Raw genomic sequence first — 13,057 nt, forward strand, 5'->3', positions numbered from 1 at the left:
TAATAAATGCGGCTTATATGGGCCTAAGACCCTAAATCGGCGGATCGGTCTATATGGGGGCTATATCAAGATTAGTCCGATATAGGCCATCTTCGAACTTAACCTGCTTATGAACAAAAAAAGAATGTGTGCTAAATTTCAGCTCAATGTCTCTATTTTTAAAGACTGTAGCGAGATTTCAACAGACAGACGAACAGATGGAAGGACATGTCCAGATCGTCTTAGATTTTTACGCTGATCAAGAATATATATACTTTATAGGGTCGAAAATGGATATTTCGGAATGACAAAATGAATATACTCCCATCATTCGGTGGTGGGTATAAAAACGCCAGATTTTGGAGATGCGTGCACCGATTTAAGTGCCAATTTGTATACCACCTTATGGTACCACAGAAACATTAAATAGGTAAAAATTTTTGGGGTCAAATAACCTGGGGGGACGCCCCATCCCAAAACTTCACCAAACAGACATATTGGAGTATTATTTCAATATGGGGCTCAAATGAAAGGTATTCGGGAGAAGATTTCAAATCTGGCATACAAAATAAAATCGAAGTATAGAGAGTCACGCCTCCCCTCAAAAACGCCAATAGCCCCCAACCCAAAAACTTCCCCAAACAGACATATTGGACGTTTAATTCAATATGGGGCTCAAATGAAAGGTATTTGGGAGAAGATTTCGAATCTGACATACAAAATCAGATCGAAGTATAGAGGGTCACGCCACCCCTCAAATGAGCCATTAGTCCCATAATGACTATGCTATGACTATGACTATGTTTGGCTGAAGCGATTTTCTTAAATTTTTCACGTTTGTCTGGAAGGAAACTATGCTATACGATTTTTAGATATCGGTTGGAGGCGAACCCTCCCCTTACCCCCTTACCCCATGGGGACAATATGGATATCAAATGAAAGCTATTATGGACTAGAAAACTAATATGTTATTAAAATTTGGGTCCAAGTACCCAGCGGGCCCCCCATCCCCAAAACTACTCTAAACAGATATATTCGAAGTTTATGTCAAAATGGGACTCAAATGAAAAGTATTGGCAGTAGATTACAAATATGGCTTAAAACATTAGGTCCAAGTAATGGGAGGTCGCCCACCCCCAAATATGGGGGTATGGGCATATTAGCCGACCATGGCTATATGGGACTCAAATGAAAGGTATTTGAGAGTAGATTACGAATATGACATTAAGATTTGCGTTCAAGTCTAGGTGGCGCTTTCCTCCTAGAGATACGTCAAATGGGTTATTTGACCCATTAAGACAATATGGGACTCAAATGAAAGGTATTTGAGAGTAGAAAACGAATTTGGAGCCAAGTGTTTTGGAGTAAGCCCTAAAGCATTCTTATAAAATGAACTTCATTTTCGTTGGGAATAAAGAACGAATTTGATATCTATTCTCGGTGGCCGCCCCAGCCCCATAACACCCTCCAAACGGTTCATATATACCGGCCATGGCATTATGGGGGTCAAATTAAAGGCATTTGAAAGTGCATCATGAATTTGATATCCATATTTGAGACGAAATGTCTGAGGTGCCATCCCTCCCCTAAGGAAGAACATTACCCTAAGGAAGAACATTACCACCACGAAGCGAGAAGGGGCAATTTCTCACACACCAATGAGTGCTTTCCGATTCAAGTTAAAACTCAATGATAAGGGACCTTTTTTTATAGCCGACTCCGAACGGCGTCCCGCAGTGCGACACCTCTTTGGGCAAAATATTTTAAATGACCATGCATGGCATTGTTCCTCGCAAATATCGCCAACATTAAGAGGGGACTATCACCGCTTTGTCCGATGTTCTCGCCAGGATTCGAACGCATTCAGCCTCATAGGCTACAATGGCACGAATTCGATATCCGCATTCAGGGTGAAGTGTGGCCAACCTAAAAAAATATTAGAGAGTTAAAGAAGGCGCAGCGGAGCTGGTCCGGTTCGGCTAGTTTTCCATAAAATTGGGTTGCCCAAAAAGTAATTGCGGATTTTTTAAAAGAAAGTAAATGCATTTTTAATAAAAATTAGAATGAACTTTAATCAAATATACTTTTTTAAAACTTTTTTCCTATAGCAAGGTAGAAGTAACAGCTGATAACTGACAGAAGAAAGAATGCAATTACAGAGTCACAAGCTGTGAAAAAATTTGTCAACGCCGACTATATGAAAAATCCGCAATTACTTTTTGGGCAACCCAATATTTGTATTTTCTTGTCTTGACAAGCTCCTCAAGCCTTGACCTTAAAACTTAGGAAGTTCTATGAAACCTTCTACCTAATCTTCACAAAAAAACCTTGCCCCGACCTTTTTATAATTGGAATTGAATTGAATTTGTAGCCTTTCATGACAATTGTATTTCACAGAAATTGAGATCACTTAGTTTCTTCCACATTAATTAAATGCGTCATAGAAAAAATTTGAAAAGCAAAATAAAATGCCAAAAATTAAAATGTCATTTGATTTGAACGATGTGTTCAAAGGAAATTATTATTATTATTATGGTTTATTAATTTATTTACATTTTTACAAATTGACCAATCGATATCTGAATAATTGCATTCGTCAAAACGTCAACGATTGCCAATTACCATTAAGGTTTTCAGTTTGCTTAACCAATTGACCGACAGAACAATTTTCCCCCCAGCACAATACAACAACAAAGTTGAAATCATGAAAATACCTTAATTGCAGAAATGAAAGAGAATTATTTTATGCAATTATTTGCTAATAGTATGCATAATACAGTTTAATGGCAATTTGCTGTTTATTGAACAAGAAACAACTTTGTTATTCATAAATGCGAGGGCACATTTTGAATAGGGGTTGCAGGTGTTTTTTTTTTTCCTATCATAACTTTTAATATATGTCAAGGTTTAGAAATAGAAATATTAGACTATATAGGTATTGTACTTATGTAGGCTATATAAATATTCTGGTGACACAAATGGAACTATTCACCGCATGTTTTAAAAACTAAGGTCATTTTTCATTTTATAATATTTTGTGATTAATTTTTCGAATTAGTTACCTAATGCAAAATTTGACCATAAACATTCCACAAAGGAACAGGGGCAAACTTCACACATATCAATGAGTGCTGTCCGATTCAACTTTTAAACCCAATGATAAGGGACCACCCACTGCGAACGGTGTGCCGCAGTGCCACACCTTTTTGGGAAGAAGTTTTTACATGGCTGCCATACCAAATGGCATAGTACCTCACAAATGTCGCCAGCATTAGGAGGAGAAAACCACCGCCGATAACTTTTTTTCTGATGTTCTCGGCAGGATTCGAACCCAGGCATTCTGAGTCATTGGCGGAGAGACTAACCTCTGCACTACGGTGTCCCCTTCCGCTCGCTTTACACAAAAATATCATATTTTGAATGCCTAACAGCACAGTGGGATAGAATCTAAAATAGCTAGAAACATGTTACAGCGTGCTAAGTTCGACCGAATCTTATGTACCCTCCATCAGGGATCGCATTTGTCGAGTTCTTTGCGCGGTATCTCTTTTTGGGCAAACAAAGAATAATGAGAACGAAGTGTTATACTATTGGAGCTGTATAAAGTTGTAGTCTGATTCGGACCATAAATGAATTGAATGTTGAAGACCATAGTAGAAGTCTTTGCGCAATATTTTAGTCCATTCGGATAAGAATTGCGCCTTGTAGGGACTCAAGAAGCAAAAATCGGGAGATCGGTTTACATGGGAGCTGTAAGAAGGTATATCGATCGATTCAGACCATAGTGGACACGTATATTGAAGATCATGGAAGAAGAGGTGATACTAAATTTCAGCCAAATCGGACAATAATTACGCCCTCTGGAGGCTCAAGAAGTCAAGATCCCTGATCGGTTTATATGGCAGCTATATCAGGTTATGCATTGATTTGCGCCATACTTAGCACAGTTGGTGAAAATCATAACAAAACTTTCCATGCAAAATTTCAGCCAAATCGGATAAGAATTGCGCCCCCTAGCGACTCGAGAAGCCAAGATCCAATATGGGTTTATATGGCAGCTATATCAGGTTATAGACCGATTTAAAAAATACTTAGCATAGTTGTTAAAAGTCCTAACGAAACACCTCATTACAAATTCCAGCCAAATCGGATAAGAATTTCGCCCACAAGTGGCTCAAGAAGTCAAGATTCAAGATCCGTTTATATGGCAGCTATATCAGGTTATAGACCGATTTGAACCATACTTATCATAGTTGTTAAAAGTCCTAAATTAACACGTCGTGCAAAATTTCAACCATATTGGATAGGAATTGCGCCCTCTAGAGGCTCAAGAAGTCAAAATCCCAGATCGGTTTGTATGACAGCTATATCAGGTTATGGACCAATTTCAACCATATTTAGCAAAGTCATAACAAAACACCTCATTTCAAATTTCAACAAAATCGGATAAAAATTGGGCCCTCTAGAGGCTCAAGAAGTCAAGTGGTATCTTGACTTCTGGAGCCTCTAGAGGGCGCAATTATTTTTCGATTTGGCTGAAACTTTGTACAACAGCTTCGTCCATGACCTTCAACATACGTATTAAATATGTTCTGAAGCGGTTTTTCGGCTGATACAGCTCCCATATAAACCAATTACCCAATTTTACTTCTTGAGCCCCTTAAGGTCAGAAAGCATATCACAATTGGCTGAAATTTTACATAATGACTTGGTTTTCAACATTCACCTCAATTGTGGTACGAATCGGACCATAAGTTGATATACCTCTAGTAGCATAGTAATTTTTATACCCTACACCACTACTGTGGTACAGGGTATTATAACTTAGTGAATTAGTTTGTAACACCCAAAAGGATGAGAGATAGACACATTGATAGAGTATACCGATGGACTCAGAATCACTTTCTGATTCGATTAAGCTATGTCCGTCTGTCTGTCTGTCTGTCCGTCTGTCTATATTAATTTGTGTACAAACTACAGGTCGCAATTTTCATCCGATCGTCTTTAAATTTGGTACAGGAATGTTTTTCGGCCTAGAAACGAAGCCTATTGAAATTGGAAAAAAATCGGTTCAGATTTGGATATAGCTCCCATATATATGTTTGTTCGATTTCCAGTAATAGTGCAATAAAATGGTCGTTTGTTAACCGATTTTCTCGAAATTTGGCAGGAAGGTTTTTCTTATGACTTCCGATATTATAGGAGAATTTCATAGAAATCGGTTCAGATTTGGATATAGCTCCCATATATATGTTCATCCGATTTGCAGTAATACTGCAATAAAATGGTCATTTGTTAACCGATTCTCTCGAAATTTGGCAGGAATGATTTTCTAATGACTCTCGACATTACTGGTGAATTTCATGGAAATCGGTTCAGATTTGGATAAAGCTCCCATATATATGTTCATCCGATTTGCAGTAATACTGCAATCATATGGTCATTTATTACCTGATTCTCTTGAAATTTGGCAGGAAGGATTTTCTTGTGACTTTTGACATTACAGGTAAATTTCATAGAAATCGGTTCAGATTTGTATATAGCTCCCATATATATGTTCATCCGATTTGCAGTAAAACTGCAATAAAATGGTCATTTGTTACCCGATTCTCTTGAAATTTGACAGGCAGGATTTTCTAATGATTTTCTCGACATTATAGGAGAATTTCATAGAAATCGGTTCAGATTTGGATATAGCTCCCATATATATGTTCATCCGATTTGCAGTAATACTGCAATAAAATGATCATTTGTTACCCGATTCTCTTGAAATTTGGCAGGAAGGATTTCCTCTTGACTCTCGACATTACTGGTGAATTTCATAGAAATCGGTTCATATTTAGATATAGCTGTTATATATGTATATCATCCGATTTTCACTTCTGGAGCCACTGCAAGAACATTTTTTGACCAATCTTGCCAAAATTTTGCACAACGCTTTTCTCGACGAGTACCATATTATCAAATTTTGGGGTAATTTGCAATAATGTTGTCATTTGTGAACAGTTCGAAAATATTTGCACGTTTTCTTTTACCCTTTGTTTACCTAAAATGAGATATTGGGAATAGAACTCCACAAATGCGATCCATGGTGGAAGGTATATATTGGGTTGCCCAAAAAGTAATTGCGGATTTTTCATATAGTGGGCGTTGACAAATTTTTTCACAGCTTGTGACTCTGTAATTGTATTCTTTCTCTGTCAGTTATCAGCTGTTACTTTTAGCATGCTTTAGAAAAAAAGTGTAAAAAAGTATATTTGATTAAAGGTCATTCTAAGCTTCATTAAAAATGCATTTACTTTCTTTTAAAAAATCCGCAATTACTTTTTGGGCAACCCAATAAAATTCGGCCCGGCCGAACTTAGCACGCATTTACTTTTTTTTTATTTTTTTAGTTAGTAATTTCAAAACACTACTCACTTAATTCTCTTATTTACCATTTTTCCACAAATTATGATTTTGATGACCCATATAACTCCTTGCAGGTGTAACACCCTTTTCAAATATTCACTTTATAGCATGAACAGTTATCTTTCATATGCCGTTTAAATCATTCAGTTATCTTAATTGGTTCAAAAGATATGATTTTGCCACGAAAAAACCCAAATTGCGCCACTGTGCGTCGTCACGCAGCTCGTGATTCATACGACGCCTATATTCTCCATTAACGCAAACTGGTCCATATATTTTAAGAAGGATTTTTCTCTCAAACACTCCAAGCACTGCCTCATCTGCTTTCGCAAGTACTCATACAGTAGCACGGCAGTGTCTTGTATAGCATAATTTTTGTCTGTCGAGAGGTGGCTGCTCCTCAACTGCTTGCTGAGTCCATAAAAACATCTGTTAGCCATTAACGCAAACTGTTTCATATATTTTAGAAAGGATTTTTCTCCCAAACACTCCAAGCAGTGCCTTATCTGCTTTGGCAAGTACCCATGCTTCGGTACTGGTTTTATTTCAAAACTGGTGTCATTTGTTTCGGTTATGGCGATGACAATGTAGAAGTTTTGAACAGTATAATTAAAACTCCTAGCAAAGAGAACAAAACCAATAACACAAATATAATAAATTATGTTGTTCATTAAAAACTTATTTACAATATGAGAATTAATAAAATGCTTAAAATTATAACATTAAAGTAGAGCGAAGAGAACGTTATAAAAATATTCCATGAATATTTATAAGCCCATACATGTTGGCCTTATAAATACCAAACCATTAACAAAGACCTGTTTCACATTACTTTTGAAAAATACCTGGATGTTAATAAATCACATAGAACCGATTTTTATTTTCTATCCGCCTCTTTAATATAAATGTTAGGAAGGGCGTAATCAAACTCATATTGTGATGGTATTCAAAAGAAGGGGATTTATTTAAACTATAATTCAATTATGAATAATTACAATAAAGATTATGGACAAATAACAACAGCAACCGGTAATCGTTAATATAATTGTAAAACACGTTCAAAAAAATTAATAAACAAAGAAAAAAGTCTATATCAGTAGGATATTGAAAACAAGGAATGCCCTACTTCGAAAGTAATTCTAGGTATTAGAATATAAAAAAAAACTAAAAAATTCTATAAAAGAATATTAAAAAACATTTAAATCGCAAATATAATGGTTTTAATAATACATGCCCATAATATCGTCACGGTTGAAAAATAAATCTGGGGTTAGGTTTCAAAAAAACATGGTAGGATTCCTACTGTCCCATATTTACTTTACTTTAATTGGCTATGATAGAATATTTCTTCCACTAGTCGAACGCAGAATAACGTTCCAAGGGCCTCAATCTTCTGCGCTCATTCTAAAATCTCTGACACCAAGCTTCGAGGTGTCTCCCACCGCTTGATCTTTCCATCGGGCTTTTGGTCTTCCCGGTTTTCGTGTACCACCGTGTTTGCCTTCAAAAGACTTGTTTGCTAGAGCTTCTTCATCCATTCTGACAACATGACCTAGCCAACGCAGACGTTTTATTTTGATGCGTATAACAATGCTATCGTCATCATACAGCTCATACAACTCGTGGTTCATACATCGCCTATATTCTCCATTAACGCAAACTGGTCCATATATTTAATGAAGAATCTTTCTCTCAAATACTCCAAGCATCTGCCTCATCTGCTTTCACAAGCACCCATGCTTCAGAACCACATAACAACACGGCTTGTATCAGTATTTTGTACAGTGTAATCTTCGTCAGTCGAGAGGTGGCCTTGTTTTTAAACTGCTTTCTTAGTCCAAAGTATCATCTGTTTGCCAGTATTATTCTCTGCTTAATCTCAAAACTGTGTCATTCGTTTCGGTTATGGCGGTGCCGAGGTAGATAAAGTTACTGACTTTCCCCATTTTCTTTATCTGCTCGGTTGTGCAAACCTTTTTGGGAGTTGAAACCATCCATTTCGTCTTAGCTCCATTTACTGCCAGACCCATTTTCACTAACTCTCTTTCGATTCTTTCAAAGGCTGCAGTTACTACTTCCGGTGATCGACCTATGATATCCATGTTGTCGGCATAGGCGAGTAGCATGTTTTCTCTTGTGATTAGTGTGCCATATCTATTCACATCTATATCTCGTATAATCTTCTCCAGCAGCATATTAAAGAGATCACACGATAGGCTGTCTCCTTGTCTGAAACCTCGTTTGGTATTAAATGGTTCGGAGAGATTCTTTCCCATTCTTACTGAGGAACGCGTTTCAGGAAGTGTCATCCTGCAGAGTCTTATTCATTTTGCAGGGATACCAAACTCAGACATGAATTGAAATACCTTTGAGCGTAAAGGAGTATGGAAGGCAGCTTTTACAGTCAACAAAGATATGGTTGGTGTTGTTTTGTCCTTCTCGGGTCTTTTCCAGGATTTGAAGCAGTGTGAATATCTGGTTTAGGGTGGATTTACTAGGTCTAAAGCCGCATTGATAGGGCTCAATTATCTATTTGACTTTAGGTTTTAATCGTTCACACAGTATGCACGAGAGTATCTTGTAAGCGATGGGAAGATGACTTATTCCTCTGTAGTTGGCACATTCCGTCATGTCTCCTTTCTTGTGTACGGAACATAGTATGCTGAGGTTCCAATCATCGGGTATGCGTTCTTCTAGCCAGATTGCTTAGATAAGCTGATGCATACGCCTTATCAGCGTATCGCCTCCGTTCTTAAATAGTTCAGCGGGTAACCCGTCGGCTCCTACTGCCTTGTTGTTTTTTAGTCGAGTCACTGCTACTTGGACCTCATTCTGACTAGGAGGCAAACATTCTATACTATCATCAGGGATTGGTTCTGCGATATTCTCATCGCCGCCAACATGGGTCACTAGCAGTTGGGTCTTAAATAGTTCAGCGGGTAAGCCGTCGGCTCCTGCTGCCTTGTTGTTCTTGAGTGGGGTCACTGTTACTTGGACCTCAATCTGACTAGGAGATAAACATTCTATACCATCATCAGGGATTGGTTTTGCGGTATCCTCTTCGCCGCCAACGTCGGGCACTAACAGTTGGGTCTTAAATAGTTCAGCGGGTAACCCGTCGGCTCCTGCTGCCTTGTTGATCTTTAGTCGGGTCACTGCTACTTGGACCTCATTCTGATTAGGAGGTAAACATTTTATACCATGATCAGAGATTGGTTCTGCGCCATCCTCTTCGCTGCCAACTTCGGACACTAGCAGTTGGGTACAATTTTCTTTCCATATCCTCAGCATGTTATCTGTGTCAGTTACCAGATTTCCTTCTTTGTCTCTGCAGGAGGATGTGCCCGCAGCAAAGCCATCGGTTTGATGTTTAATTCTTTGGTAGAATTTCCGGACTTCATTCTGACTACTGTACATCTCAATTCGCTCACACTCATGTCTTTTCATTTCCTTTTTCTTTCTGCGGAATAGACGTTTCTCCTCTCTCCTTTTCTCCCGATACCTCTCCTTCATCTGGCGCGTTGCTACTGATTGCATGGTTGCTCTATATACCGCATTCTTGGCTTCAGTAGCATCTACACATACTTGACCGTACCATGGGTTTCTTGGAGGAGGCTTCCGGTACCCATGTACGGATTTCGCAGCATTTTCCGTGGAGTAGTTTGCCACTGCGCCATTATATCATCGGAACAAGGAGTGCTTTCATCAAGCAGTTGGGTCAGTCGAGTGGAGTATACCGCTGCCATTTGTTGTGTTTGCAGCTTTTCAATGTCCAGCTTCCGTGCAGTGTCCGATCGTACTTTCCTCGCCATGTTCAAACGGTAATGATCCGAATTTATATTCGCTCCACGGATCGATCGTAGACCTAACACGCTGGATGAATGCCTTCCTTCCATCTATCACAACGTAATCAACTTGGTTTCTCGTGTTTTGATCGGGTGACAGCCATGAGGCTTTGTGAATATTTTTATGTTGAAATCTGGTGCTACTAACTACTTTTGCTAACTACTTTTGCCGCGGCGAAATCTATCAGCCTCAACCCATTACTGGACGTTATCTCTTGGAGGCTAAACTTGGATCCAAAATATCTTCCTTCCCTATCTTCGCATTAAAATCTCCCAGAACGATTTTCATATCATGGGTGGGGCAGCTGTCATATTCTCTCTCTAGGCGCTCGTGCAAAATATCCTTGGTTTGCTCGTCCTTGTCTTCCGTCGGAGCATGGGCACAAATAAGGCTGATGTAGAAGAATTTGGGTTTTATGTGGATTGTGGCTAGCCTCTCGTCCACCGGAGTAAAGCTGGAGACAAGGTGTTTCAGTCTCCGACTAACCACAAATCCACAGCCAAATTCATGCCTCATGTTATGGCAGCTGATGTATAGTTCGTCACCGTTTGGTGTTGTAGTGACGCCATTCCCAGTCCATCGCACTTCCTGTAAGGCGGTAATATCTGCCTTGTCCTTCTCTAATACATCCGCCAGCGCGTATACTGCATCTTTTCTTTAAAGAGTGCGGACATTCCAAGTGCAGATCCGCTAAACATGGTCCTTGTTTCGTTTGCGTGGGTCGTCAACGTGGGGGGGGGGGGGTCCGTTTTTACCATTCCTTCGTTTCTCATAGTAGTTCTCATAGCTTTCCTGTCCCATTCTACTCTCATATGTTATGGCCTTAAAAGGACTTCCTGCATCCTACTGAATCCGAATTTCTATTAAACAAAAAAAAAAAAAGAAATAATTCTTAGACAATACTCTCCAATCACAATAAATGCTCCCACTTTTTCACCACTTTTTCTCATCATACGAAACCCCCTTCAATATTTTTTACGATTGATGTACGACTTTGACTCATAACCACTTTAGTTGATTGCTATCATTTCGTCTACTACAATAATAGTTTTCATGTGTTTCAAATAATTTCCTCCAATCGTAATGACCCATTTGCCCAGAGTAGCGCCCAACAATGCCACAGAACGATACAAAAAAAAAGAGCGGTAGAAAAAAATCACTAAACTTAAATTAACAGCAAATTTGTATGCGAGTTTATGGGAAATTAATGAGTAAATGTTATTTTTATCAATTAATTATATTATAATGTATTCCAAGTGAATGAATGCAATTCATTAACGATAACTGACATAAACCTATTAAAATATAATTTACATTTGAAATTGTATTACACAGCGACGAACGACGACCTCCATGGGGACTCAAACACGAATGTCAACGAAATGGTAAATATATGCACACATATGGATCAGGGTAAGAGTTGAAGGTGGTCGGTCCATGGCTATGCGAGTAGAAGGATGCAGCCTTTCATTGATCACATGAAATGCAAAACAACCAAAAAGGCATTAAGTTCGGCCGGGCCGAACTTTGGATACCCACCACCCCGGGTATATATGTAAACCCCCTTTCGTCATAATCCGATGAAAATTGGGTAACTTATGCACCCAAATTCGGCACGGACATTGAGTGGTCTAATACATATAAGTCACAGTTAGATTTTGTATTTCAAATTTCAAAAAAATCGGGTAATAAATAAAGCCTTTATTGGGAGATCGGTCTATATGGCAGCTATATCTAAATATAGTCCGATCTGAACCAAATTTCAGTTAAATGTTGGAAGGCCTTAAGCTACTCACTGTTTCAAATTTTAGCGGAATCGGTTAAAAAATAAAGCTTTTATGGGCTTCAGACCCTTTATCGGGAGATCGGTCAATATGGCAGCTATATCTAAATATAGGCCGATCTGAACCATATTTGGAGCGGATGTTGATAGGCCTAAAGCTACTCACTGCTTAAAATTTCAGCGAAATCGTTTAAAAAATAAAGCTTTTATGGGCTTCAGACCCTTTATCGCCAGATCGGTCTATATGGCAGCTATATCTAAATATAGTCCGATCTGAACCATATTTGAGTTAAATGTTGGCAGGCCTAAAACTACTCACTTTTTTAAATTTCAGCGAAATCGGTTAAAAAATAAAGCTTTTATGGGCTTCAGACACTTTATCTGGAAATCGGTCTATATGGCAGCTATATCTAAATATAGTCCAATCTGAACCATACATAGGGCAGATGTCGGGTGGCTTAAAATAACCCACAGTTTCGAATCTCAGCAAAATTGGGCAATAAATAAAGCTTTTATGGGCTTCAGACCCTTTATCGGCAGATCGGTCTATATGGCAGCTATATTTAAATACAGTCCGATCTGAACCATACTTTGGTCAGATGTTGGTAGGGCTAAAGCTACTCACAGTTTCGAATTTCAGCGAAATCGGTTAAAAAATAATGTTTTTATGGGCTTTAGACCCTTTATCGGCAGATCGGTCTATATGACGGCTATATCTAAATATAGTCCAATCTGAACCATACTTAAGTCAGATCTCGGGAGGCTTAAAATAACCCACAGTTTCGAATCTCAGCGAAGTTGGGTAATAAATAAAGCTTTTATGGGCTTCAGACCCTTTATTGGGAGATTGGTCTATATGGCTGCTATATCTAAATATAGTCCGATCTGAACCATATTTAAGTTAAATGTTGGCAGGCCTAAAACTACTCACTGTTTTAAATTTCAGCGAAATCGGTTAAAGAATAAAGCTTTTATTGGCTTTAGACCCTTTATCGGCAGATCGGTCTATATGGCAGCTATATCTAAATATAGTCCGAT

The sequence above is a fragment of the Stomoxys calcitrans genome, chromosome 2 (assembly GCF_963082655.1).
Source record: "Stomoxys calcitrans chromosome 2, idStoCalc2.1, whole genome shotgun sequence".
NCBI lineage: Eukaryota > Metazoa > Arthropoda > Insecta > Diptera > Muscidae > Stomoxys > Stomoxys calcitrans.